At 42.8% G+C, this 25,741-nt stretch overlaps 1 protein-coding gene across 1 annotated transcript in view; it reads left to right on the top strand.

Moving 5' to 3' along the window:
- Positions 1-19,434: 19,434 nt before the first annotated feature.
- The window catches only part of TANC2 (tetratricopeptide repeat, ankyrin repeat and coiled-coil containing 2), a 931,529-nt gene continuing 925,222 nt past the window's right edge, over positions 19,435-25,741 (top strand). The window contains exon 1 of the mRNA XM_030221414.1: positions 19,435-19,656. The gene's annotated coding sequence lies outside the window, so the exon portion shown is untranslated. The remainder of the gene's footprint in view (positions 19,657-25,741) is intronic.

Genomic DNA, 25,741 nt, shown 5'->3' with positions numbered 1-25,741 from the left:
TAACATTGCTCCTAAATCCTGGGAATGCCCCTGACCCACCCATGTCCCTTCTGTGGCCACACCCCTATTGGAGTAGTAGTAGATCCTACCTAGAGTTACTGCTGCTAGTTATAATGGAAGCAAGCGTGGCAGGCTCACTCACACCGGGGAAGGGGAGTCCGCAGAGTCCCGCCTTCTGACATAATTTTCTCCAGGGCGGGACTCTGAGAGAACGAAGGGAGAGAAGAAAAGAGATGGGCAGGGCAGGCTTCGAAATGACGCGGCCGGCGCTGGGACGGAGGCACATTAAAGATTAAGGGCGGCGCGGGGCAGATAGTAAGGAAGGGGAGGGAAGGGGAGACTCACGGCGCCGCTCGCCCAGATGGATGGAGGCAGGGGAGAGGAGAATCGCACTTAGTATGGATGGTGGGGGGCAGGGGACAAAATAGAGGGCAGGGGAGAGGAGGGTTGCTGGACATTCCTTACAGGCGCATTTGTGGGGTCTGCATGTCTGTATGTCTCTGTTCTGTGATTTGAATGTGTTGTACCTGGGGTTAGAGTGAAAAGTTTGAGGGGGAGGGGTACATTGGACCATATAGGGGTCATTGTGAGGGACAGGTTTTGGGGTGGGCCAATTTGTGGGCTACTTGGACATTTACAGGGGGTAGTTTTTGGTGCTGGGAGCAGTTTGTGGGGTGTTGTATTAGTTGCGGGTAAGGTAGTTTTTGGCTGTGCGATAGTTTGTAGGAGATTATTTTCTGGAGGTGGGGCAGTTGTAAGGAAGTAGTTTTTGGGGGTGGATCAGTTTACAGGGTAGTAGGGTAGTTTTGGAGGTAGTTTTAGGAAGTGGGGCAGTTTAGGGGTAATGTGGCAGTTGAAGGGGGTATATTTTGAGTAGGAGCAGTATGTGGGTCAGGATGGTAGTTGAGGGGTAGTTTTTGAGAGTGACATAAAAACGCATTTGCCATATTTTAGGGGACTAATTTCTTTAACGTGCCTGGTCCAATCTGGCCAATTTTTTAAACTTGGTGTGTCTTTTTACCGTTTTCCCCCTTTCAATCTGCACTTCCCCAGCTGTAAAGGACTAAAATACAAACTGATGCATGCCACTACCTTCTCTTACATGAGCACGCAGTTGTGGAATGCACTACCTACAGACCTGACAACAAGAGACGAAACAACTAACTTTCGCAAATCTCTGAAGACATATCTCTTCAACAAGGCCTACAAAGAGAACCCATAGCCTTACTAAATTACCTCGCCAACCTACACAGTTATGAAAGTCCACCTTCTGTACTTACCCGCCTAACACTGTCCTTTTTTCCTCACATACTTAAACTCTGTTCATTACTAATTGTATCTGATATTCTGGAATGACAATGTCATAACAAAACTCTGTAGGCCACATTGAGCCTGCAAAGAGGTGGGAAAATGTGGGATACAAATGCAATAAATAAAAATGCCACATTTCATCCCATTCCTTCACATTTTTGGAGTGTTATTTTCTTCGTAGACAATCTTGATTCATTTTGTATAATTCTTTTCAACTTGCAGTGGATTGGAAAAAAATAATAAAGAGAAAAAGAAACAGAAGTACAAGACAAAACCAAGGGGTCAAAGACATGAACGCAAGAATACAAATAGCAACACATGAAAGGCTGGGGAGGACTAAATAATTTTTTTAGGGCCTCCTAGTGCATATTGTACATACTGATTTCTTAGGTCCTATTCCCTATCTCGCATGTAAGGTATAACAATAGATGTTACTTTGAAAGTTGTTCCTAGCCTTTTAGACAGTACCAAAATGTTCTATTGTTTCTTATTCTTGAATTATGTTTCAATCATTTTTATTAAGCCAAAGACGAGCCATACAAACAAGATACAAGACGTCATCATAATCTAAGACTTACTGCATATTGCTCAAAAAGGAAATGAAGACTTCACATTGAGTTTCTGTTTGGCTTTAACCCAAGTCCCTGATGAAAGAGGTGTTGAAACCCGCGGGGTCGGGCGCGTTCAGGGGAAGCCAGATTCGGTCAAAGAAAGGGCCGACAAGAGTGAAGTGATACGCTGAGAAACACAGTGCACAACGCAAGAACGTTAAGAGATAAGTTCACGTTTTGAGTTATTTATTAGTTTAAGCACTATATTATTGGCTACAGCACACATAAAAATTTAAGAGTGGCCCAATGAAAAAAAGTGCTATACCGCCTGGCAAAGGAATGTATTGCCTTGAATAGCAGTTTTATACTGAGGGCACTCTTTTAAAAACAGCAAAGGAAAATGAAAAAAGTATAAAGAAAAGAAGCTTTATTATTAGTTCTTATAAGGTTGGTAGCCTAATTTATATCACAGCATATTTAGTCTTGGTTCCAGTATTGCATGGTGTCATAATCTAAGAAACATATAAGAACTCCCAGCCCACCCTACCAAACCTAGTCCAAACTAGAAAGTGTATGTCCATAAGTTGAGCAGACGACTTTGTGCAGCTGGAGACATTGTATCCAACAGTTTTGACATTGTATTCCAAGAGGAGAAGAGATATCTTCTGTTCTCTTGTGCTTGACTGCTTAAATATTAAATGCTTTACTTTTTGTCTATTTAGATTGTAAGCTCTTTGAGCAGGGACTGTCTTTCTTCTGTGTTTGTACAGCGCTGCGTACACTTTGTAGCGCTCTAGAAATGTTAAATAGTAGTAGTAGTAGTAGTAAATATCTTGAACTTCTATACGTTCCATCTGCAACAATCCAATCATGTGGCCTCGCCACTGCTGCAAGGAGGGACCACTGGTCGACAACCACTCCAGCAAGATTATCTGCTTGGCACTGATAATGGAGCGAGATACAAAGGCCTTGTAGCCCTGAGGTGTTGGAGGACCAAGACTTGGCAGACCAAAAAGCAACCGTGGATCATATTCTTGAATTATAATTAGTAAGCAACTGGAAAACTGAACACACCAGGACTGTATGATAAATCTAATTAAACCCTAATGCTATTTCTTAGTTTCTGATGTATCTGCAGGCATTGGATACTGTGATACAGCACAAATTAGTTACTGTAACAAAGGCCAGCTAGTTCCACTAAGCTTTCAAAAATAAGTTCTGGTATAATGTCTTACATAGGTGTTTCAGCCCCTGTCCTGTGATCAGAGCCTTAAACTGAAGGTAAAAGGGTAAAGGGTCAAAGATTTTATATACTGCCTTTCTATGGTACAATCAAAGCTGTTTACATTTATTATATGTAGGTACTTTCTCTGTCCCTAGTCAGCTCACAATCTAAGTTTTTATACCTGGGGCAGTGGAGGATTAAGGGGTCCTTTTACTAAGCCGCAGTAAAAAGTGGCCTTGGTAGTGTGGGTTGTTGGGTCATTTTTTACCATGTCTGGGAAAAAGGACTTTTTTTTTAATGGGCTGGAAAATATTTATTTATTTTAGATTTTGCTCACACCTTTTTCAGGATTAACTCAAGGTGAGTTACATTCAGGTACACTGGATATTTCTCTGTCCTAGGAGGTTCACAATCTAAGTTTGTACCTGAGGCAATGGAGGGTTAAGTGACTTGCCCAAGATCACAAGGAGCAGCAGTGGGATTTGAACTGGATTGCAAGACTGGTGCTCTAACCACTAGGCTACTTCTCCACTCAGCAGAATCACCAATAATAGCAACATTCCATGTAGAATCTCAAATAGTAGCAACAGAATCTCAAATAATTTATTTGGATTTTGCTCACACCTTTTTCAGTAGTAGCTCAAGGTAAGTTATAGTCAGATACTCTGGGTATTTCTCTGTCCCAGGAGGGCTGACAATCTAAGTTTGTACCTGAGGTAATGGAGGGTTAAGTGACTTGCCCAAGATTACAAGGAGCAGCAGTGGGATTTGAACTGGCCACCTCTGGATTACAAGACCGGTGCTCTAACCACAAGGCCACTCCTCCACTCAGCAGAATCACCAATAATAGCAACATTCCACGTAGAATCTCAAATAGTAGCAACGTTTGATGTTCCACTGCACTAACCGCTAGGCTACTCCATTAGCAACATTCCATGTAGAAGCCTGCCCTTGCAGATCAGCAATGCGGCCGTGCAGGCTTCTGTTTCTGCGAGTCTGACGTCCTGCACGTACGTGCAGAACGTCAGACTCACAGAAACAGAAGCCTGCGCGGCTGCGTGGCTAATCTGCAAGGGTAGGCTTCTACATAAGTACATAAGTAATGCCATACTGGGAAAAGACCAAGAGTCCATCGAGCCCAGCATCTTGTCCACGACAGCGGCCAATCCAGGCCAAGGGCACCTGGCAAGCTTCCCAAACGTACAAACATTCTATACATGTTATTCCTGGGATTTTGGATTTTTCCAAGTCCGTTTAGTAGCGGTTTATGGACTTGTCCTTTAGGAAACCGTCCAACCCCTTTTTAAACTCTGCTAAGCTAACCGCCTTCACCACATTTTCCGGCAATGAATTCCAGAGTTTAATTACACGTTGGGTGAAGAAACATTTTCTCCAATTTGTTTTAAATTTACTACACTGTAGTTTAATCGCATGCCCCCTAGTCCTAGTATTTTTGGAAAGCGTGAACAGACGCTTCACATCCACCTGTTCCACTCCACTCATTATTTTATATTTTATATACCTCTATCATGTCTCCCCTCAGCCGTCTCTTCTCCAAGCTGAATAGCCCTAGCCTCCTTAGTCTTTCTTCATAGGGAAGTCGTCCCATCCCCGCTATCATTTTAGTCGCCCTTCGCTGCACCTTTTCCAATTCTACTATATCTTTCTTGAGATGCAGCGACCAGAATTGAACACAATACTCAAGGTGCGGTCGCACCATGGAGCGATACAACGGCATTATAACATCTTCACACCTGTTTTCCATACCTTTCCTAATAATACCCAACATTCTATTCGCTTTCCTAGCCGCAGCAGCACACTGAGCAGAAGGTTTCAGTGTGTTATCGACGACGACACCCAGATCCCTTTCTTGGTCCGTAACTCCTAACGTGGAACCTTGCATGACATAGCTATAATTCGGGTTCTTTTTTCCCACATGCATCACCTTGCACTTGCTCACATTAAACGTCATCTGCCATTTAGCCGCCCAGTCTCCCAGTCTCGTAAGGTCCTCTTGTAATTTTTCACAATCCTGTCGCGAGTTAACGACTTTGAATAACGTTGTGTCATCAGCAAATTTAATTACCTCGCTAGTTACTCCCATCTCTAAATCATGGAATGTTGCTAGTGGAATAGGAACATTCCATGTAGAATCTCAAATAGTAGCAACATTCCATGTAGAATCTCAAATAGTAGCAACAGAATCTCAAATAGTAGCAACATTCCATGTAAAATCTCAGATAGTAGCAACAGAATCTCAAATAATTTATTTGGAGTTTGCTCACACCTTTTTCAGTAGTAGCTCAAGGTGAGTTACATTCAGGTACTCTGGATATTTCTCTGGCCCAGGAGGGCTCACAATCTAAGTTTGTACCTGAGGCAATGGAGGGTTAAGTGACTTGCCCAAGATCACAAGGAGCAGCAGTGGGAGCTGAACTAGCCACCTCTGGATTGCAAGACTGGTGCGCTAACCACTAGACCACTCCTCCACTCTAGGTGTGTGCTGAAATTAAAACTAGTTTGTGCCTATTTACGGCCTGAGCCCTTACCATCACCCATTGACTTAGCGGTAAGGGCTCACGTGCTACCTTCACGGTAACCATGGGGCACACGCCAATTGCTGATTACTGCCGGAACCCCTCCCATGGTAGAAAATAGAACATTATTTTCTACCGCAGGATTCAGCGAGCTCCAAACTCAGAATTACCACCAGGCACATGCGCTAGCCTGGTGGTAGAGCCAATTTGGCATGCATTAGCCCTCCTGCGCCTTAGTGAAAGGGCCCCTAAGTGACTTGCCCAGAGTCACAAGGAGCTACAGTGGGAATCAAACCCAGTTTACCAGGTTCTCAGCTCTCTGTTGGGCTGTTACTCAGAAGGTGGAGTTATCATCATGTAACATAATTCTTCTTTACCATAGCCTATATCTGAACATGGCATGTTTCCACATTGCATACCTAGCAGCAAGGGCGTAGCCAGACTTCGGCGGGAGGGGAATCCAGAACCTGAGGTGAGGGGACACATTTTAGCCCCCCCCCCTTCCTAGTGCCGTCAACTCCCCCCCCCCTCCATTTTTAACCCCACCACCACTTTTGGGCCCCCCCCCCCCGGCCACTGCTACCATCACCACCACCTTTCCCCCCCCCCCCCCCCCCCCCCCGGTACCAACCCTTTCAACCCCCTCTTCCCGCCACCGCCAACCCTTGCAGATCAGCAACACGGCTGCACCGAAGAGGACTTCAGCTGGCAGAGGTTGGGGACCCCCGCTAGCAAAGGTACCTGACAGCGGTGGCGACAGAGGAGGGTTGGCGGCAGGAGGGGGGCCAGGGCCAAATCTACAGGGGCCCATACCCCAGTGACCCCCACGCAGCTACGCCCCTGCCTTGCAGTTACTTACATCTAGCCTTCTGTATTCAGAGGAAATGCAGTAATTAACTGGATGATTTTATGGTTGCTCTTGCTTTTTTCAGCAATGGATTTTGGATAACACTGTCCCTGTGGCAAAAAGAGAGAGTCTGTGGTGTTACAGCAGGCATCTCATTTTAAAATACCACATCAAGGGTGTTTGAATTATACATGCAGACTCCTGGAATCCTTGCTTCACGGTCTATACTGAAATCCATCCAACTAGTCAAGTAGGCTGCTGTCTTAGAAGTACAGCATATGCCAGCTTTTGCCTTTTTGTTGGAAATTAGATATTTCTGTACAAAAGAGCAAATGAAGACATTCTTCTACTCTCATCATCAGCAGATAAACTGTACGGTATGAGGTGTTAATGATCTGTGTAGAGAGCATTTAAGTGATTTGATGATGTAATTGTTATTCTGGTCTGTACATTGTACAACTCTATGCTGTATCTATTAGGCCTGTTTGTCAATTAACTCAGACTTTTGTACCTGGTTATTAGAAGAAAGGTGTGGTTTGAATGGAAAAACCATTTAAATCCATAAGAATCTTGATAGTGCATTTCACTGAGACTTCCTATCTTTTCCTAGAAAGCAGTCACTATTTTCCCTTTCCCGATATTCTTTACTACAGGCAGGTCTCGCTCTTGTGTAATGGTTTTGATATATATTAGGAAAACAAAGTTTATTTAGAAGGTAGGTAGATTTTAATGGGGGAATTGAAGTAAATGTATAAAGTCGGATGTGTATTAGCAATTATGTATCTGACAACTTAACTATCATGTTCAAGGTTTGTAGTCCCACTTTTTCCTCTGATTAAAAAAAATCAATATCCACTGCGAATTATCCAACAACAATGTTCTTATTTTCAACTATCTTCCATCCAGTTTCTTCCATCATGACATTACCGTCCTGCTCCTAACTCCGACAAACCCTACACAAATTTGTGTTCTGCAGTGTCATCAGGGACAAGTTATGACAACTTAACTATCTTATATCTTGTCCCTGATGACACTGCAGAACACAAATTTGTGTAGGGTTTGTCGGAGTTAGGAGCAGGACGGTAATGTCATGATGGAAGAAACTGGATGGAAGATAGTTGAAAATAAGAACATTGTTGTTGGATAATTCGCAGTGGATATTGATTTTTTTTAATCAGAGGAAAAAGTGGGACTACAAACCTTGAACAACAAGGACACTTACAAGATTGTGGAGACTGTTATCAGATAAGAAGTGGTTTATCCACAAAGTATGATGGACATTGTAAAATAACATTAAGTGAAGATTTTTTAGAAAGCAATTAGTAGCTTGGTGAAAATTATATTGATAACAACTAAATTATACAAGTTTCAACACACGAATGAGTTGCAAGACAAGCAATCCCTATTGGATTGAATGTGGTATGAATGGAGTGTATGAGATGGTGAGGAGTGGTTGGAATAATTTTTAAAATATAACATTTTCATGTTTAGAATAAAAGAGATTTATATGACATTTGAAGACTATAGTAGTTACTTGAGTTTGCAATGAATATGTATGAGATCTATTTGCATGCACTGTCTCCATTGTATGCAAATAGATCTCATGCATATTCATTGGGGAAATCCTGAAAACCCAACCTGGCAAGGGCTAAAGTTAGACACCCCTGATGTAAAGTCTTTTACAAATAGAGCATTAATCTCTGTCAAACGTTCATCTTTATCCTCTGATTCGGTTATACCTGTTCCATATGCTTATGTTAATGCAAGATCAATAGGTAACAAGGCTGAAGTAATTAGGGATTGGATCGAGCAAGAAAATTTAGGATTCGTATTGATTACTGAAACTTGGATGTCCTTGATGGATGATCCATTAATTAGAAATCTCTGCCCTCCAGGTTATAAGATTCGGGTGACGGAATAAAAAAAAAAAAGCATGGGATGACCACAGAGGATCTCTAATTAGAAAATTAATGGTATGTCAAGTGGTGCTTAGATGACAATTCTAGCTGTAAACAACTAAGCCCAATGCTGGGCTGATTTGTACGGTCTATGTCCTGCTTATAACAATCCAGTTTAGGCTGGGCTGGAGAGGGCTTCGATGAAGACTCCAGTAATTTGGAACTTGAGAACAGTGCCAGGCAGTCTTTTACGATCTGTGTCCCGCAAATGACATGATAGTCTGGAGTGGGCTTTGATGGCAACTCCAGTAGTTGGAACATAAGGACAGAGATGGGTGGACTTCTATGGTGTATGTCCCAGAAACACCAAAGAAAGACCATGATCAAGTATATAATCTCACTTTCATTGTTGATTTGATCTTGATTTGATAATGAATGTGACTGTTGGGCAGACTGGATGGACCGTTCAGGTCTTTATCTGCCATCGCTTCCTATGTTACTATTGGGCTCATTTTCGAAAGAGAAGGACGCCCATCTTTTGACATAAATCAGAAGATGGGCTTCCTTCTCACAGGGTCGTCCAAATTGGTATAATCGAAAGCCGATTTTGGACGTCCCCAACTGCTTTCCGTCGTAGGGACAGCCAGAGTTCAAGGGGGCGTATCGGAGGCATAGTGAAGGCGGGACTTGGGCGTGCCTAACACTAGGACGTCCTCGACCCATAATCGTAAGAAACAAGGACGTCCCTGACAAACACTTGGACGACTTTACCTGGTCGTGTTTTTCTTATGACCAAGGCACAAAAAGGTGCCCGAAATGACCAGATGACCACTGGTGAGAATCAGGGATGACCTCCCCTTACTCCCCCAGTGGTCACTAACTCCCTCCCACTCTCAAAAAACATCTTTAAAAATATTGATTGCCAGCCTCAGATGTCATACTCAGGTCCATCACAGCAGTATGCAGGTATCTGGAGCAGTTTTAGTGGGTACAGTGCACTTCAGGCAGGTGGACCCAGGCCTATCCCCCCCCCCCCCCCCCCCCCCGCACCTGTTACACTTTGTTGCTAAAAGTTCTTTAAATAACAGTCATTTAATAGTATAGGAGATATTAATATTCACCTTGAAAATCAGTCTGATTCTAAAGTAAAAGATCTTTTGGATTTTTTAGAATCTTTAAGTTTTAGTTGTCCTATTTATTCAGTCTCATGAGAAAGGACATCACTTGGATCTTATGGCTTATTCAATTAATTTTTCTCAAACTACATTGGTTAAAAATATCAACTGGCAACCAATTATATGGTCCTATCATTTTGCCCTGAACTTTGTTTTATCTTGGAGGGAAAAAGTTTTAAGACATAGTCCTAACAAGCTACATATATGACAAGAGGTAGGCTACCTCAATCCCTATTCTGGGATCTAATCAAACAAAAATGTGACAATCTTAAATTATTTGATATATTAGGAAATTGGAACCTAATTAGTTTGGTTATCTTAGATAAGATAACTCCTTTGAAATTGAAAACACAAAATAAAAGCAAAACAAATCTTTGGTTTGATGGTAAGTTACTAAGGGCCCTGTTTACTAAGGTGCGTTAGTGTTTTTAGTGCGCCTACACTTAGTGTACGAGCTAACCATGCAGGTGCCTATAGAGATATTGTAGGCGCATACATGGTTAATGCGTGTTAAAAATGTTAACGCGCCTATAACGCTGCTTATTAAACAGGGCCCTAAGTCCGAAACAACTTTGTAGACAATTGGAAAGAGCTTGGAAAAAATCGTAACACCGTTACAACTACAGTTAAATGGAGAACAGAAAATATATCATTATAAACTTCTATTGAAGGAAGATAAAAGGAAGTAATATTCCCAGAAGATGTCAGTACAATTGATACAAAGGAATTTTTCAGAATAGTTAATTATTTAAACAATCCTAGGGAAATTCAACTATCATCAGGATTGTATTTATCATTCAACAGTCACCAACAAATGACCTAGCAGTATATTCTCAAAGTAAGGTTCACAGTATTCGTCAAGATTTGTTAAAAAATTAATCAGTGAAAGGTTTTTCAAATCTGTTCCCCAGAGTTTCAGAAATCTCAGTAAATAGAATTTGGAAAGAATTTGATGTTTGCCCACACGAGATGATTTACAAGGCTTTTAACAAATTTACTCCCCTGTTTACTAAGCCGTACGGCAATGCCGACACAGCCCATCCAAAGTGAGCGTTAATCCCTGTCAAATATTCAACTTTATCCTCTGATTCAGTTATACCTGTTCCATGTCCTTATATTAATGCAAGCTCAATAGGTAACAAGGCTGATTTAATTAGGGATTGGATCGAGCAAGAAAATTTGGGATTAGTAAGGTTAGGAAGTGAATGGGCTGTGGTGGCATTAGCACACTGCAGCCGATAGTGTGGCTTAGTAAACAGGGGGGTTAGTTCTACTAGTTGTCGGTTGGATGTTTGTCCATCTGAAGTGATGGCCCTTGCTCCTTCTTTCTTTTATCATTCATTAAGGGGTCCTTTTACCAAGCTGCGGTAAAAAGGGCCCTGTGCTAGCGGCAGGGGCTGTTTTTGCCGCTCGCTGTGGCCATTTTTACAGTAGCGGGTAAAAAGGCCAAAAATGGCATGGCCACGCAGTAAGATTTCACTTACTACGTGGCCGTGTGTGTGTGGGGGGGGCACTTAATGCCACCCATTGAGGTGGCGTTAAGGGCTCCCACTCTAACCCAGCAGTAACCAGGTAGCACGTGGTGCTGCTCGATTACCATCAGGTTAGTGCTGCACTGGAAAACAGCTTTTTCCCTAGTGCAGCAAATGACGCGCACCAGGACTGGAACTACCGCCACAGACAGAATCCCCCTTGTAGTGACATACAACCCAGAGCTGGAGAAACTGAGGAAAATCATAAGAGATCTACAGCCTCTACTCCAGGAGGATTAATTACTGAAAGAGATATTCCCATCCCCACCAGTGCTGGCCTTCCGACAGCCACCCAACTTAAAACACAAGCTAATCAGAAGTAAACTCCCAACACAGACTGAAAAGGAAAAGAAGGGCACATTTCCCTGTAATATATCCAGCTGCAAACTATGCCAAAACATTTCACAGGACCCCACAGTCATTCACAAAGGAAAAATATTCAACATAAAGGAATCTTTCACATGCTCATCTTCCAATGTGGTATATATCATTCAGTGTAAAAAATGTAACGAAGGATGCTATATTGGAGAAACAGGCCAGATGCTTAAGACAAGATTTAATCTACATAGACATAACATGAAGAAAGCTGGTACCAGTCAGGTTCCCACCCCTGTGAACCAGCACTTTTCAAGACCAGAACACTGTACCAGTGATTTCATAGTAAGAATCCTGAAAGGTAACTTTAAAACAATACAGGAACGTAAAACCTTTGAAGTCAGAATGATTGAATATTTTGACACCTAACAGACAGGACTTAACAAGGATCTGGGTTTTCTAGCCCATTATAAACCATAAAGTTGTATTTCTCTGTTTATCACCCTCCTCTCACCTACCCACACCCATCCTGTTAGACTATCAATGAAATGCTTTGGTGCCCCCATGCATACCTCCTACCCACCCCCACCCTGTTAGACTGGTAATGAAATGCTTGGATGTTTCACTTATATATACCACATTTGCTTATTTCCGATCTGACGAAGAAGGGTAGCCTTCAAAAGCTAATCCAGAAATGTATTACGCTATGTCCAATAAAAAAGGTATCATCTTATTTTCTTTTCCATGTTTTATTTTGTTTGATTTCTATTGATAACCTTTAAGAATGGACTAACACAGCTACTACACCACTCTATTTTTAACTACAAAGGTTGTTTTAAACTTAATTAAGTTGAAACCTGCCAGCATTTAAAATTTTTGTTTTCCCCTGTGTCTAGATCATAAGAGAAAGATGGTACGTGGGAACAAGGTCTTTTTGATTTGTGAAATGCAGTGGTATATTATAAAAATGCACTTGATATTTTTTATTACTACTATTTAAAAGAGAGGTATTGAATAATGAGGGAAGCGCTACCTTCATTCCAAAGTCTAGAGTCAGTCTAAATGTGCCAGTTCTGTTGTATGTATTTATTTCTACTTAACGTCTGTTTGGACGCAACAAACAAAATGGTAGAGAGAAAGGCCAGGACTAACCCATCTAGAAACAAAATGAACAGACAAAGGTACAAAATATTTATTTTCAATTTTTAAAGAATGAAATATGTCAACTTTGGAAATGTGCATTTCTTCTATTTGTTCATTAAAGGAGGAAATTTATTTATGTTTCTTTTCGAAAAATAGCAAGAAGACCTTAGGAAATTGGAAGACTGGGCATCCAAATTGCAGATTAAATTAAATGTGGACAAAGGCAAAGTGGTGCACATTGGAAAGAATAATCCAAATCATAGATACTTTTTTTTTTTGGTTACATTTGTACCCCGCGCTTTCCCACTCATGGCAGGCTCAATGCGGCTTACATGGGGCAATGGAGGGTTAAGTGACTTGACCAGAGTCACAAGGAGCTGCCTGTGCCTGCAGTGGCAATCGAACTTGGTTCCTCAGTTCCCCAGGACCAAAGTCCACCACCCTAACCACTAGGCCACTCCTCCACTAATGTTAGGGTCCACCTTAGGAGTCAGCACCCAAGAAAAAGATATGATAGAGGTCTATAAAATAATGAGTGGAGTTGAACAGTGTGATAAGGAAGAGGCTGTCCTACCCTGGTTAGGCCCCTAGAGGGCACTGCCCCCCTAAAATGTCCAGGGAGAAGGGCTGGGTGAGTTGCTGAAGGGAGCCAGTAAGGGGAGGTATAGCTGGAGGTCGCTAGGACCGGGGAGAGTCCTGGAGGTGGAAACAGGTGCAGCAGGTTATGGGCTAGGTCCTGTTTGGCCATTAACCTCTTAAGACCCCACCTGAGTTGTGAGGAAAAAAGAAGGGAGAGCTGGCAGCTGAAGAGGAGGAGCTGGTAGCTGAAGCCAGGGGATCCCCATGAGAAGTACTGGCTATGCCCTTTGGACTGGTGGTAGAACGGTGTATTCCCAAGAAGGAAGCTGGCTGGGGTAAGAAGGCCCTAGAGTATCAAGAATAAGAACTATGTGTTCAAAAAGGTACTGTGTGTCCCAGAGGAAAAGCCTGTGTGTCTAGAACAGTGAAGAGGGACTGTGTGTCCAAGATGAAGAGACTGTGTCTGGAGCTGTGTGCTACAAGGAGGGACTGTGTGTCCGGGGACTGTGTGTCCGGGGACTGAGATAGTCTGTGTGTCCGGGGACTGCGTGTCTGGGGACTGAGTTAGTACTGAGCCCAAAGGCCTGTGTGAGAGGGCTCAGGGGGAAGAAATCTATGGATATTGAACTGTGCAAGAAGAAATGTTTAAAATGGAAGATTGCACTGAGAAATGAAATGGAACAAAGCTGGAAGAACTGTTTAAGCTTGTGAAAGTGTTTTAAGCTAAAAGAAGTGTGCCCCAGAGGCTGGAATAAAGATGTGTATGAAAATAGCCTGATTGGTGTGACCTGACTATGTTTGCCTTTTGAGAAGCAGGTCACCCTGAGCAGAAAAGGGTGGTAGCTTAATTTGCATAAAATCTGCATATTGAGAACCAGCTCACCCTGAGTGAAAGAGGATCTGGGAACCTGAGGTGGGAGCTTCATCATCACAAGAGCCTCATGATCACAACAGGTAGATGTGAAGTGTCTGTTTACGCTTTCCAAAAATACTAGGACTAGGGGGCATGCGATGAAGCTACAATGTAGTAAATTTAAAATGAATCGGAGATTGTAAACTCTCGATTAGATTGTAAGCTCTTTGAGCAGGGACTGTCTTTCTTCTAAGTTTGTGCAGCGCTGCGTATGCTTTGTAGCGCTATAGAAATGCTAAATAGTAGTAGTAGTAGTAGTAGTAGTAGTAGTGGATGCAAATGTAAGCAGCACACTATTAGCTACCAAGTTTATACAAAGTGAGGGCATCTTTTATCATGCTGTGCTAGCAGCTCCCAGTGCAGTAATGCCAACAAAGCACAGTCACTTTGAATGGACTATGTCGACATTGCCACGTGGGAACCACTAGCATGGTGTCGTGACCCTCACCCGTGATGCTCTCTCATCGGCCGCTGCGTGCCTTGGGTCTGCTGGAGGAGGCGCTGGCCAGGAAGGGCGGTCAGACGCTGGGCCTCTCCGTCGCTCCAGAAGTTTGCTGTCTGCCGTCTGGACGGCTCTGGCTCTCCGCGCCACGTCGGTGACTGCGGGGGAACGCCAGCCATCTTTGCAGCACCGGCATCCCCGAAGATGGTATTCTCTTCCGGGCACGGAGCCCAGGAACACTGTGGACACTCCCCCGACGCTCAGATTGGCTAATCGCGGCTGGACGCCGCCTCCTCATGTTGGCCGGCCAATCCAGGGTTCTTGGAAGGTTGCCTGAGGGGAACACCTCCTTTTTAGCTGTTCCCTGTCTTCCTATGGAGGGGGCTATTTAAGAGCAGCAGTTAGTGGATGTCGTTGCTTCGGCTTCTACTAGTGTGGATTCCTGGGCGCCTGTTTCTCTCATTGTTTGAACTACCTTTGAACCTTTGCTTGGACCTGGACTTTCCCTTTTGCCTGCCGCCTGCCTTTGAACCTTTGCTTGGACCTGGACTTTCCCTTTTGCCTGCCGCCTGCCTTTGAACCTTTGCTTGGACCTGGACTTTGCCTTTTGCCTGCTGCCTGCCTTTGAACCTTTGCCTGGACCTGGACTGTGTTTTGCTTGCCACCTGCCTTTGAACTTTTGCCTGGACCTGGACTGTGTTTTGCTCACCGCCTGCCTTTGAACCTTGCCTGGACCTGGACTGTGCTTTGCCTCCTATCTTTGCCCGAACCTGGACTGTGCTGTGGTAACTTGGTCCTTAATCTCCTTTCCCCAAGGTAAGGTCAGGGTTGTTCGGCTGTTAGACTTTGTCTGACACAGGAACTCACTACTCTACTCCGGGGCTTGACACATGGCTTGATAAAAGAGGCCCTTAATTATTTTCTGTGGAAAATAAATCTGTTAGTTGCCTGATATGTGAATATTCCAACACTGTTTCATTATTACATATTTGAGGCATTTGCTTAAAGCTTTCATGATTTTAATTTGTTTATCCAGACCTTAGATGCACATGGTATTACTTTTTAAACCCAAAGGTGAAACCTAAGGGTGGTTGAACGATCAGGTATAAACCTCCGGATGCTATATTAAACCAATCAATAATGATAACAACACCTGATCTAGCAACTTTCCGGAGGTCACTGAAAACGAACTTATTCAACAAGACCTATAATAAGAATCCTTCATAAAAAAACTCATTTCACATCTATATTAGAACTAATCAACACTAAATGCCTTAAATTGGTTACTTTAATCATATTGTCATTTTACCCTTTGCATATCTTGTAATGTATTAATTATTTCTTTATTTCTAATTCTCATGAATTCCATTTACCTTAATCGAAATAATACTCTGTTCTTCTTATTTCGCTAATGACGACTGTCATGGTGGCATAACGTAAGCCACATTGAGCCTGCAAAGAGGTGGGAAAATGTGGGATACAAATGTAGCAAATAAATAAATAATTTCCACATAGCAATTATTGACACTAATTTATACACAACTGTCTAAGTGTATTCTGCAACGTGATGTGCATAAATTCTTAGTTGCTTAGGTGAAAGGGGGCATGGTCATGGGCGGGCTATGGACATTTCTTAAATTTATGCATGTTGTTATAGAATACATCCGGTTCGTGCCTAATTTAGGCGTTGGGATTTACACCATTTTACTTGGTGCAACTGTCCGTGACTAAATTTAGTCACGCAGATGAGTGCTCGGTGTATTCTGTAAACTGCGTGGAAATTTAGACCTATTCTAAATTTAGGCGTACTTTATAGAATACGCCTACCAGTATATATATATATATATATATATGTATGTATATATATATATTTTTTTTTTTTTTTTTTTTTGTGGATTTTTCAGGCACCATATATAGAATCTAGCCCAAACTGTGTTTTTTTTTACTTTGTTTTGGACTACTTTGGGTTCTACTGATCTGTACATCTGTTGGCTGGAATTTTGGAAGAAGGAAAAGAGGAAATAAAAAATAAATGTTGGATGTACTCTGTTGAAATTGTTTACTTTTGCAAACTGTGTATGTATGCCTGTTCTGGTATGTGCATGTGATAATATTTGAATAACTGTCTAAGCTTATGGCTATAATTTCTGAACATGTGGCATCATTAAAGGGCAGACTTTTAAGTGCTTGGTTGGGTATATATGCTAATCTCAACATTCAACATATTTATCAACTTGCTTCCATGATGTTGTTATCGTCCAGAAAGAAGAGAGAAGAGTTTTCAGTTTTAGCACAGTATAAGTCATCAGAAGAACAAATTATCAGAAAACCAATGTTTCAACAAATGAGAGATCTGCATGAAACCAAATATTTATTTTTAGTGTTTAGACTTAGAAAACTGCTTGTACCTGAAACACGCTTAAAACAGAAAAATCCATTTGTGTATCTAAAATGCAAACCTCTACAAAAGAGATGAAGTGAAGATGTGATTCCATGTGCCCCAATGAAAGGAGAGTTTAATTTTACTTCCATTTACTTTCAATATATTCTATCTTAATAACACCAGGCTTCCCAAGACAGATTACAACAACCATTAAGATGAGGCCATCAGGAAACAGGTTATCCTCACTGAGATTTGGCCATGTATTAGTGTATTGTATAGAAAGTGTAGAAAAATGAGCACAACATACAGAGAGTTTATTATTGCTGTTTCTCTACCAGCTACAATAATTTTTCATGCTGTTTTAGTGATTTTCAATTTTATTTAATGATGTATATCTACATATGGGAAGCTTTCAAATAAATAAAAAAGTGTCAAATAAAAAAAGCACACATAGAGGCATATTTTCAAAGCACTTTGGGAGGCTAAGTTCCATAGGTTTCTATGGAACTTTGTACGGCTAAATGCTTTGAAAATACGCCTGATAGGCAATCATGTGTTTGCTATTATTTTTATATAGAACTATCTTTATTGCCATCATAAGCAGAAATAAAGGCATGAAATCCACAATACAGCATTGCAAATAACAGAGCAAGCTCTGGAGCACTGACAAATATTTATTTATTTATTACATTTGTACCCCGCTCAGTGCGGCTTACATAGTAAAAGAAAGCATCTTACATGGTAAAGAATACAGTAAAAACAAGGAAATGTTATATACATTGTGAATTTAACCCTTCCCCCCTTCACAGACCCCTCAAATTCCCCACATTCCCCCTCCCCTCCTAACAGAAAGAATGTAAAACCTAGGAGGATCAATAAAACAATAGCAGAGGTGCCAAGGCGTCCCAATTTTTGAGAGGCAGATTTTAGTACACCCCCCCCAGCCCTGCCCCTCCCACTCTACATGGTTCCACCCCCTGGCACACCTCAGTCTCACGGCCATTTCAGAAAATATTTTATTTAATAACCTAATACCAGGACAGTATAATGGTGTTATGGTATCCTCTCTTGACCTGAGGAAGGAAGTGCCAGTCTCTGAAGGCTAATCAAAAATGTTTTAAAAATCAGTGAAGGTATCACCTTATTTTCTATTTTCTGTTTTATTTGCATTTATTAACCTTTATTAACACAGCTACCACATTACTTTATCCTAAATTAAAAATAAAATTATTTTCTGTATCTTTGTTGTCTGGCCATTTACTTTTTTCTAATTGTGTTGGTCCCAGTCTTTTGATTCTGCTTTCCTTTGTCTTCTCTTAATTCTGGTGCCAGGGTTTCCTGTCCATTTGTCATTTTTTTCTCCTTTTTCTTTGTTTTCTTCAATTTATTTTTCTGCCTCTTCTCTGTCCAGATTTAATTCATTCTTACTATCCATTATTTAATTTCCCTTTTTTATTTCATCTACCTATGGCTTTTCATATTTTCCTCACTTTTGTTCTCCCATGCCCCTTCCTCTTATTCTCCAGTCTTTCTCTAACTTTATCCTCTCCCCCTTTCCACCCAGCATCTCGTCTCTTTCTGTTCCCATCCTCCCAGTGTCTCCCCTGCTTTCTCTCTGCATCCTTCCATCCAGCATCTCCTCTTTCTCTCTATACCCTTCCATCCAGTGTCAGCCCACTTTCTCTCCAGAAAGAAGCAGCGGCAGCCGCGGATCTCAGCAGGAGACTTTCCTATGTTGGCAGGAGTGCGGGACATGACCTGCTACAGTGGGAGTCTTGGCAGGTATGCAGTATAAACCTCACAAGTTTGCTTTTGTTTTTGATAGTGATTATTGTTTTGTGGGTGAACGGGCAGGTGGGCATCCTATCCTCCCCTCCTTTACCTTAGTGTGGTGCCCTGGTGGTCTAGTGACATGGAGAGGGGGGGGGGGTCAAGGTGACAGGGGGCTGGGTGTGACAGGGCACGGGGACATTGGCGTAGCTAGGTGGGGCACCAAACGCAGTTCTGCTGGTGCCTATTTTTTTTCGTCCTGTTGCACTGAAAATGTGCCCCCCCCCCTCCCCGTGCAGTCATCCTGGCTCTGCTTCTGCACCGGGCATGTGTCCTTTTTTTTCTTAGGGCAAATATGGTAACCCTAGTCCCACGGAATGGTTCAGAGCAAGAGGGTGCTGGTGGAGGTGGGCACCACTGTACTGTCACCCCTTACTGGAGTTGTGATGGGGCGGGGGTGGAGGAGAGGGGAGGTGCGAGAACTTGAGGCTCTTTACAAGGACTCTCCCACCTTCCTGCCGGGAGCACGTCCCCTCCTCCTTTTTCTCCAGTCTCTGCTGCGGAAAGTGGGGGGAGGCAGGCAGCACAGTTACAAGAGAACAGCTTGGCCACGCGCTCGCTCGCGCTTGACAGCGTGTCTGGAGGTGCCGGCGCGCACGCGCGCGCGCGAGAGGTGAGCTGGGAAAGGGAGCGCGAGCCGGCTCAGTGAGGCGCCTGCGCCCTGGAGGGGGACGGCAGCACCGGCCCGGTCGGAGGTGGCGCCTTGTTCGGGTGTTTTTTTTTTCCTTTTATTATTATTATTCTTGAAAGCGGTCGGGGTTGTACGTTTTGAATTTTCGCTGCTTGAGAGAGAGAGAGGTGGGTGGTAATGCTGTGAGTGAGGATAGTCTTGGTTCCCCGTATATTTCCCCCTCCCTTCATTTCCTTCCAACACCAGCACCCGCACTCCTACCCCCGAGGAGGGACGGAGAAAAGGAAGGAGCTTGCAGTCTCGGGCCGGACTGGGGTGAAGCATCCCAGACAAGGGAAAACAAGGTAGGAGCAAAATCGTGTGTGTGCATGCAACAATAACAAAGGCAAGGGATATAGACTTAATTGCGGTATGTCTTTCTGTGTATACATTTTGTTGCATTTGGTAGTGATTAATATATAGAGAAAGTACCTTTATATATAATATGTAATCCGCTTTGGTTGTACCACAGAAAGGCGGTATAGCAAATGATTTAACCTTAAATTAGGAATGAAGAAAAATAGCATGGAAAAGACAGCGAATGTTGCATTACATGTGCACAAAAGATAGTTGTATTCTATCTATTTTAAATCTCCCTTTTTGCAGTGTGAAGGAATGGAGTCTGCCACCAGCATTTAACGTGGTGTATTGTCAATGTTACTTCGTCTTGTGAAGAAAGATAAATGAGGGAAGAAAAAAAATAGTGACGAGGATGGGCGGGGGACTCCGAGGAATAAATTGCAAATGTCTTTTGTGAGAGAGAGTGTGGGTCCTATAAGTTCAGAGGAAATGTCATTAGGCTGTGTTCAGCCTGGTTCCTTCTACCTGAGAAAATGAGGATACAAGATTGTGTTTGTGGGCAAGTGAAGAGAAAGATCAGAGAGCTAAGATACTGCAAACAAAGGAATGTGCAACAACAAAAAAGGGTTATTACTGATGAGAATTGTGCTTACTGCTATTGTGTACATTTAAATGTTTCTTTCCTTACCGGTTGCACCCCTGTACTAGCAGATGAAGTAGAAAACTGAAGTCTTCCAGTGACATTAACCTAAGTGCTGGTGCAACTTGGAGCTCTCCAGTATTCTTTACCTCCAAGTTGGACTGGTGTGGCAGGTTTTCTCTTTGCTTCATCTGGTCTGGATGCAGTCATAGTCTTCATTCCTTGTGGTAGAGTCCTTTAATTGATATTGTTCCTGGGGTTTGTTCTTGATAATCTGTTTCAAATGTTATCACTGTCAGCCTCAGTGGTGCTAGCCTGCGGATGGTCATGGCTGCACCACTGGGCAGCAGATATGGCTTGCAAGGCATGTTTAATCTTCCTTCAGAGGTCAGCTTTTGTTTGGGAAAGACTTAGAAAAGCTGGTGAAGGATCTGGGAGAGGCTAGACTGCAGTGGTTCACTGAGATGGTCCTTCGGTGTTGCTCATTTCTTTGGTGCTTCGTCTTGGTCCAAGGACTTGAGTTGGTGGTCCCAGGCCACTATTGGGGTAGTGAAGGCCCAGAAAGAGCTGTTGTTTTGTGGAGGGTGAGGAACCCAGTATCTTTGTTCTCCACCAGTGAGGGTCAGCTGGGCCCTTTGGTAGTTCAGGTAGGGGGCAGGCTTTGCCTTTTTTTTGTTTTAAATCACAAGATAAACACAGAGGAAACCTGTTTAGAAAGAATGGATCTACAGAATCTTAGCAGAGATTGGGTGGCAACGCCGGTAATTGGGAAGCAAAACCAGTGCTGGGCAGACTTCTACAGTCTACGCCATGTTCGTAACAGAATAGATATGGAAAGTTCAAGAACAGTGCTTGGCAGACTTTTACAGTCTGTGCCTTGAGAAAGGCAAGGAAAGCTCAAACTCTGGTATACATATAAAGTATCACATACCATGTAAAATGAGTTATCTTGTTGGGCAGACTGGATGGACTGTACAGGTCTTTATCTGATGTCATTTACTATGTTACTATGTTAAATGGGCCTTCATTACTGCTGACCAGTGGGTCCTGGAGATGATTCTGCATGGATAGCAGTAGTTTGCCAAATCCTATTTCTAATGTTTTTATGGCATCTCCCTATGGTTCTCCTCTCGAGAGGGAGATGGTGATCACCCTCAAGCAGTTGCTCCTTCTTGGAGAAATGGAATCAGTGCCTCATTTAGATCAGGGTCACTATTCAATCCATTTAGTGTTTTCCAAGAAGGGAGGTTTCTTCTGGCCTATCCTTGAGCTAAAGGGGGTCAGTGTCTCCCTGTGAGTTCTGTGCTTCTGCATGAAGATGCTAAGGTCTGTAACCACAAACATCCGGTCGGGCAAGTTTCTCACTTCTCTGGATTTGTTGAAGGCCTATCTTCATATGGTGATCAGAGAGGTGCACAAGCACTTCTGTTTTTGTTTTTTTGATGTCCTGGGTAGAAATATTTTTGAAGATGATGGTGGTGATGGCATATTTCTGCAAGCAAGGAATCTGGCCACAACCCTACTTGGATGATTGGCTCATCCAAATTGATTCGGAGGAGGACTTCAAGAAAGCAACATGGATGGTGATTCAGCTGTTGGAGCACCTTGGCTGTGCGGCCAATTAGTATGAAGAGTCATCTGGTCCCCTCAAGATCTGGAGTACGTGGGGGTGCAGTTTGACATGAGGAATGGGATATTTTTCTGCCAAAGGAGTGAATGCTGAAGCTGCAGTTACAGAAAATGACCCTGTGTGTTCAGGAGGCACCTCATGCCTGAGACTTTCTCCAGCTTTTCTGTTCTATGGCAGTGACATTGGGAAGTGGATGCATGTTCACATGCATCCTTCTCAGTGTACTTATTGTCTCATTGGGACCCCCCCTGCTCACAGGAGTTTGACACTTGTCTTCCCTTCTCTGGGGTCCTGTGGAACTTGTCAGGACATTTAAGATCTGACTGATTAGGTGGTAATGACTATCAGTGCAAGTCTCTTGAGCTGGGGACTCATTGCCTTGGCTGTCTGGCTCAAGGTCAGTGGTCTCAGATGGAAGCATCATGGTTTATCAACCATCTGGAGCAGTGATTTTCATCCCACAGCATACTGACAAGGCGCAAAATTGTCAAGGCATACCATCATTTGTTTAAGGATATAATTTTATCATTTAAATGAATATTAAGATGCAGTCATCAGATGAGCCACATTACGATCTACAGCTCACCTCTGAAATTTGAAAATTCAGCAAATGGAAGAGGGTGAATGTTGGAGAAAACGTAGGCGCAGATCTCTGTGGGTATTTTGTACCTTTAGCATGCGTCAAGAGAGAGCACACACACTTGTCCCAAAATAATATGAAAATTTTCCCCCAAAGCCTCATTCCTATCAGATAATTTAATTCCCATACCTAAACATTAATAGTAAAAACATTATAAAGAAAGTTCACACACTTGAAATGTAGAAGTATAGAAGATTTCTGAAGATGAGTTGGAAGGACATAGTTCTTGTAGATCTCAGTTAGGATAACCAAAATGCTTGAATTCTCCTCTAACATTCTTCCCTACCCCCCTCCCAAAACGTTTCTCCTCTCCCCCTACCCACCCAGCTCCTCACAAGCATACAGTACACATGAACTAATTCCCCAAAAAACGTATCCAATTTTGGCATACATGTGTGAAATAAACAAAAGGGGTACAACTGAATTATTTTTTTTAAAGGTTGGAGATGTTCTATATAATGCACACCTGTATTTAAATGCATTCATTATACAGCAGAGATTTCCAGCCTTTAAAAAAAAAATTCTGTTATACCCCTTTTGCCTATTTCAGTACGTTTGCCTTTATATTTTTAAACCAACATTAAACTAGCCAACAGAGAACTTAATCAACATCAAATCTTATACATAGTCACTGAAAATCATTCAAAACCTAATTTAAATGGCTATAGCCCTGAACAGGCATAATACAAACTTCAACAAAAAAGTTTAAAACTTAGGGCCCTGTTTACTAAGCCATGCTAGAGGCGCGTTAGTGTTTTTAGCACACGCTAAACATTAGTGTGCTAACCGTGTAGACGCCTATGGGCATCTACACAGCACGTGCTAATTTTTAGCATGCGCTAAAAATGCTAGTGCTCCTTTAGTAAACAGGGCCCATAACTTGCAGAAAGAGCAGTAGCTGTTTAATTTGAACATATTTTTAACACTGTAGTGATGATATAATGAGTGAGATGTTAATTTTTTTTTCAATGTGGAGATAAATCTATGAATTTATTACAGGCACTTCACTTTATTACAGAAGCTTCGCTCTTCACCTACCCTGCCGGGTCCTCCAAAGGTTGCAGTGGGTCGCGGGCGAGACAGTATTTAGCACACCCCCCCCCCGCCCCGGGTCCAGTTCCAGCATCTCTTCCCCCCCAGCTCCTCATCTGCCCTCCGGGTCCTCTAAAGGCTGCAGTGGGTTGTGGCTGAGACTGAGCTGAAAGCTGCCTCTCCAGCTGCTCTGATGCAACTTCATGTGAGCAGGATATGGCAGAGGAAAGGCCCTGACGGGGTGGGGGTGGGGGGCTGTTTCAGTACCACATATTCAGTAGGCAAAAGCTCTGCAGGACTCCAGGGAACCTGCCTATACCTAGTGATTGAAATCACAATATTGAAACACCACCCCCAACTGGTAGCAATTTAGTTGAAGGACTCCCACTTAGCTTAGATCAGGGGTTCTCAACCCAGTCCTCCAGACACACTAAACCAGTAGTTTTCAGGATACCAACTATGAATATTCATGAAAGATATTTGCATGCACTACCTCCATTATATGCAGGATATCCTGAAAACCAGGCTGGCTGGATGTGTCCAAGAACTGGGTTGAGAACCCCTGGCTTAGATGGAACAGTGCCAGTAAGGTATTGCTTTTGTACATTTATTTATTTAATTGTTACATTTGTATCCCACATATTTGCAGGCTCAATGTGGCTTACATAATACCGTGAAGGCATTCGCCAATTCCGGTACGGGATTAGTACAAAATGTTGTATTGGGATAGGGAAGGTAAGATTCAATCAAGTTGGGTTGAGGTAAAAGGGTTTGTCAATGCATTGACATGGACTGATTTAGCAGAATGATTAGGAAGATGATAATTATAACTATTAATTTCTTTTCCTTGAGTCTGACCAGACCAGGCATGGAAGACTTTGGTGTTGGGGATTTTTCTCAGAGTTTTTGTCTGCCTTCCTTGGAGCTTTATAGTGAAAATAGATGTTATAGTTGTGAGTTTGTTAGAGCGTTCTGTAGCAGTTTCCTAAGGGGTTTCAAGTGGTGAGATCTAGTGTGACAATCTACTGCTTTGGCATGCTGTAACCAGCACTTCCTCAGGACACACCTAGCCAGGCAGGTTTTCAGGATATCAGGATAAACATGAGATACATTTGCATGCATTACTGTCCTTGTATGCAAATCTGTTTCATGTGTATTCATTGTGGCTATCATCAAAACCTGTCTGTGAGTGTCCTGAGGACTGGGGTGAGAACCCATGTCTTAAAACCAGTGATGCTGCTGAAAGACTTCAGTTCTCTACCTACATCCGCTGGTAAGGGGATGCAACCCATTGGTCTGGACTGGTGTAGCAGGAGTCAAGGAAGAGAAATTAAGATGTGTGAATAAATTTCAGCTTTTTTAGTTAGAGCAGCGAAAAGAGGGTGGGGGGGGGGGGGCTGGAGTATTGTGTCATTTATCAAGGCATAGGTTCCTAGATACATTGTGGCTTTATGGTCTTGTTTTCTTTGTCAAGGTCTTACCCTAGAAAGAGTCTGTAAATTGCATAATTTTCTTATTGTGGTTTTTACTATACATTTTGAGAAAAATAGCCCCCACCAAAAAACTTGTTTAGTATAAGATGATTAACAATGTAAATATATCTTGGTCTAAACTGTTTTGTATTTTGATTTTGTATTAGAAAACACATTGCTAGTTTCAGCTAAGTTTGTGTGAATATATATATATATATATTTTTTTTTTTGGAGTGGCAGAGAATACTTTGAATTATATGTGGTGTGAATTTAAACAGTTTTGAGCCGTGGTTTCAGCCAGGGGTGAAGCTACGTGGGGCCACGGGGGCATGGGCCCCCACAGATTATGCCCTGGCCCCCTCTACATTTGACCCCCCACCCCATCATCAGGTACCTTGTTTGCTGGCGGGGTTCCCCAATCCCCACCAGCCGAAGAGTCGTCTTCAGCACCGGTCGACTCCGGCGCCTTCATTGTGTGATCTGTTTCTGATGCCCTATGTCCTGCACTGTGCATATAGCCCCATGCAGGAGGACGTAAGGCGTCAGAAACAGATGATCACACAATGAAGGCGCTGAAGAAGACTCTTCGGCTGGTGGGGATTAGGGACCCCTGCCAGCAAACAAGGTACCTGATGTGGCGGCGGGGTAGGGTGGGAGGTTGTGGTTGCGGCGGGAG

The sequence above is a fragment of the Microcaecilia unicolor genome, chromosome 12 (assembly GCF_901765095.1).
Source record: "Microcaecilia unicolor chromosome 12, aMicUni1.1, whole genome shotgun sequence".
NCBI classification, from domain to species: Eukaryota; Metazoa; Chordata; class Amphibia; order Gymnophiona; family Siphonopidae; genus Microcaecilia; species Microcaecilia unicolor.
Note: the sequence above shows the minus strand (reverse complement) of the source record. Positions and strands in the feature narration are given on the sequence as shown.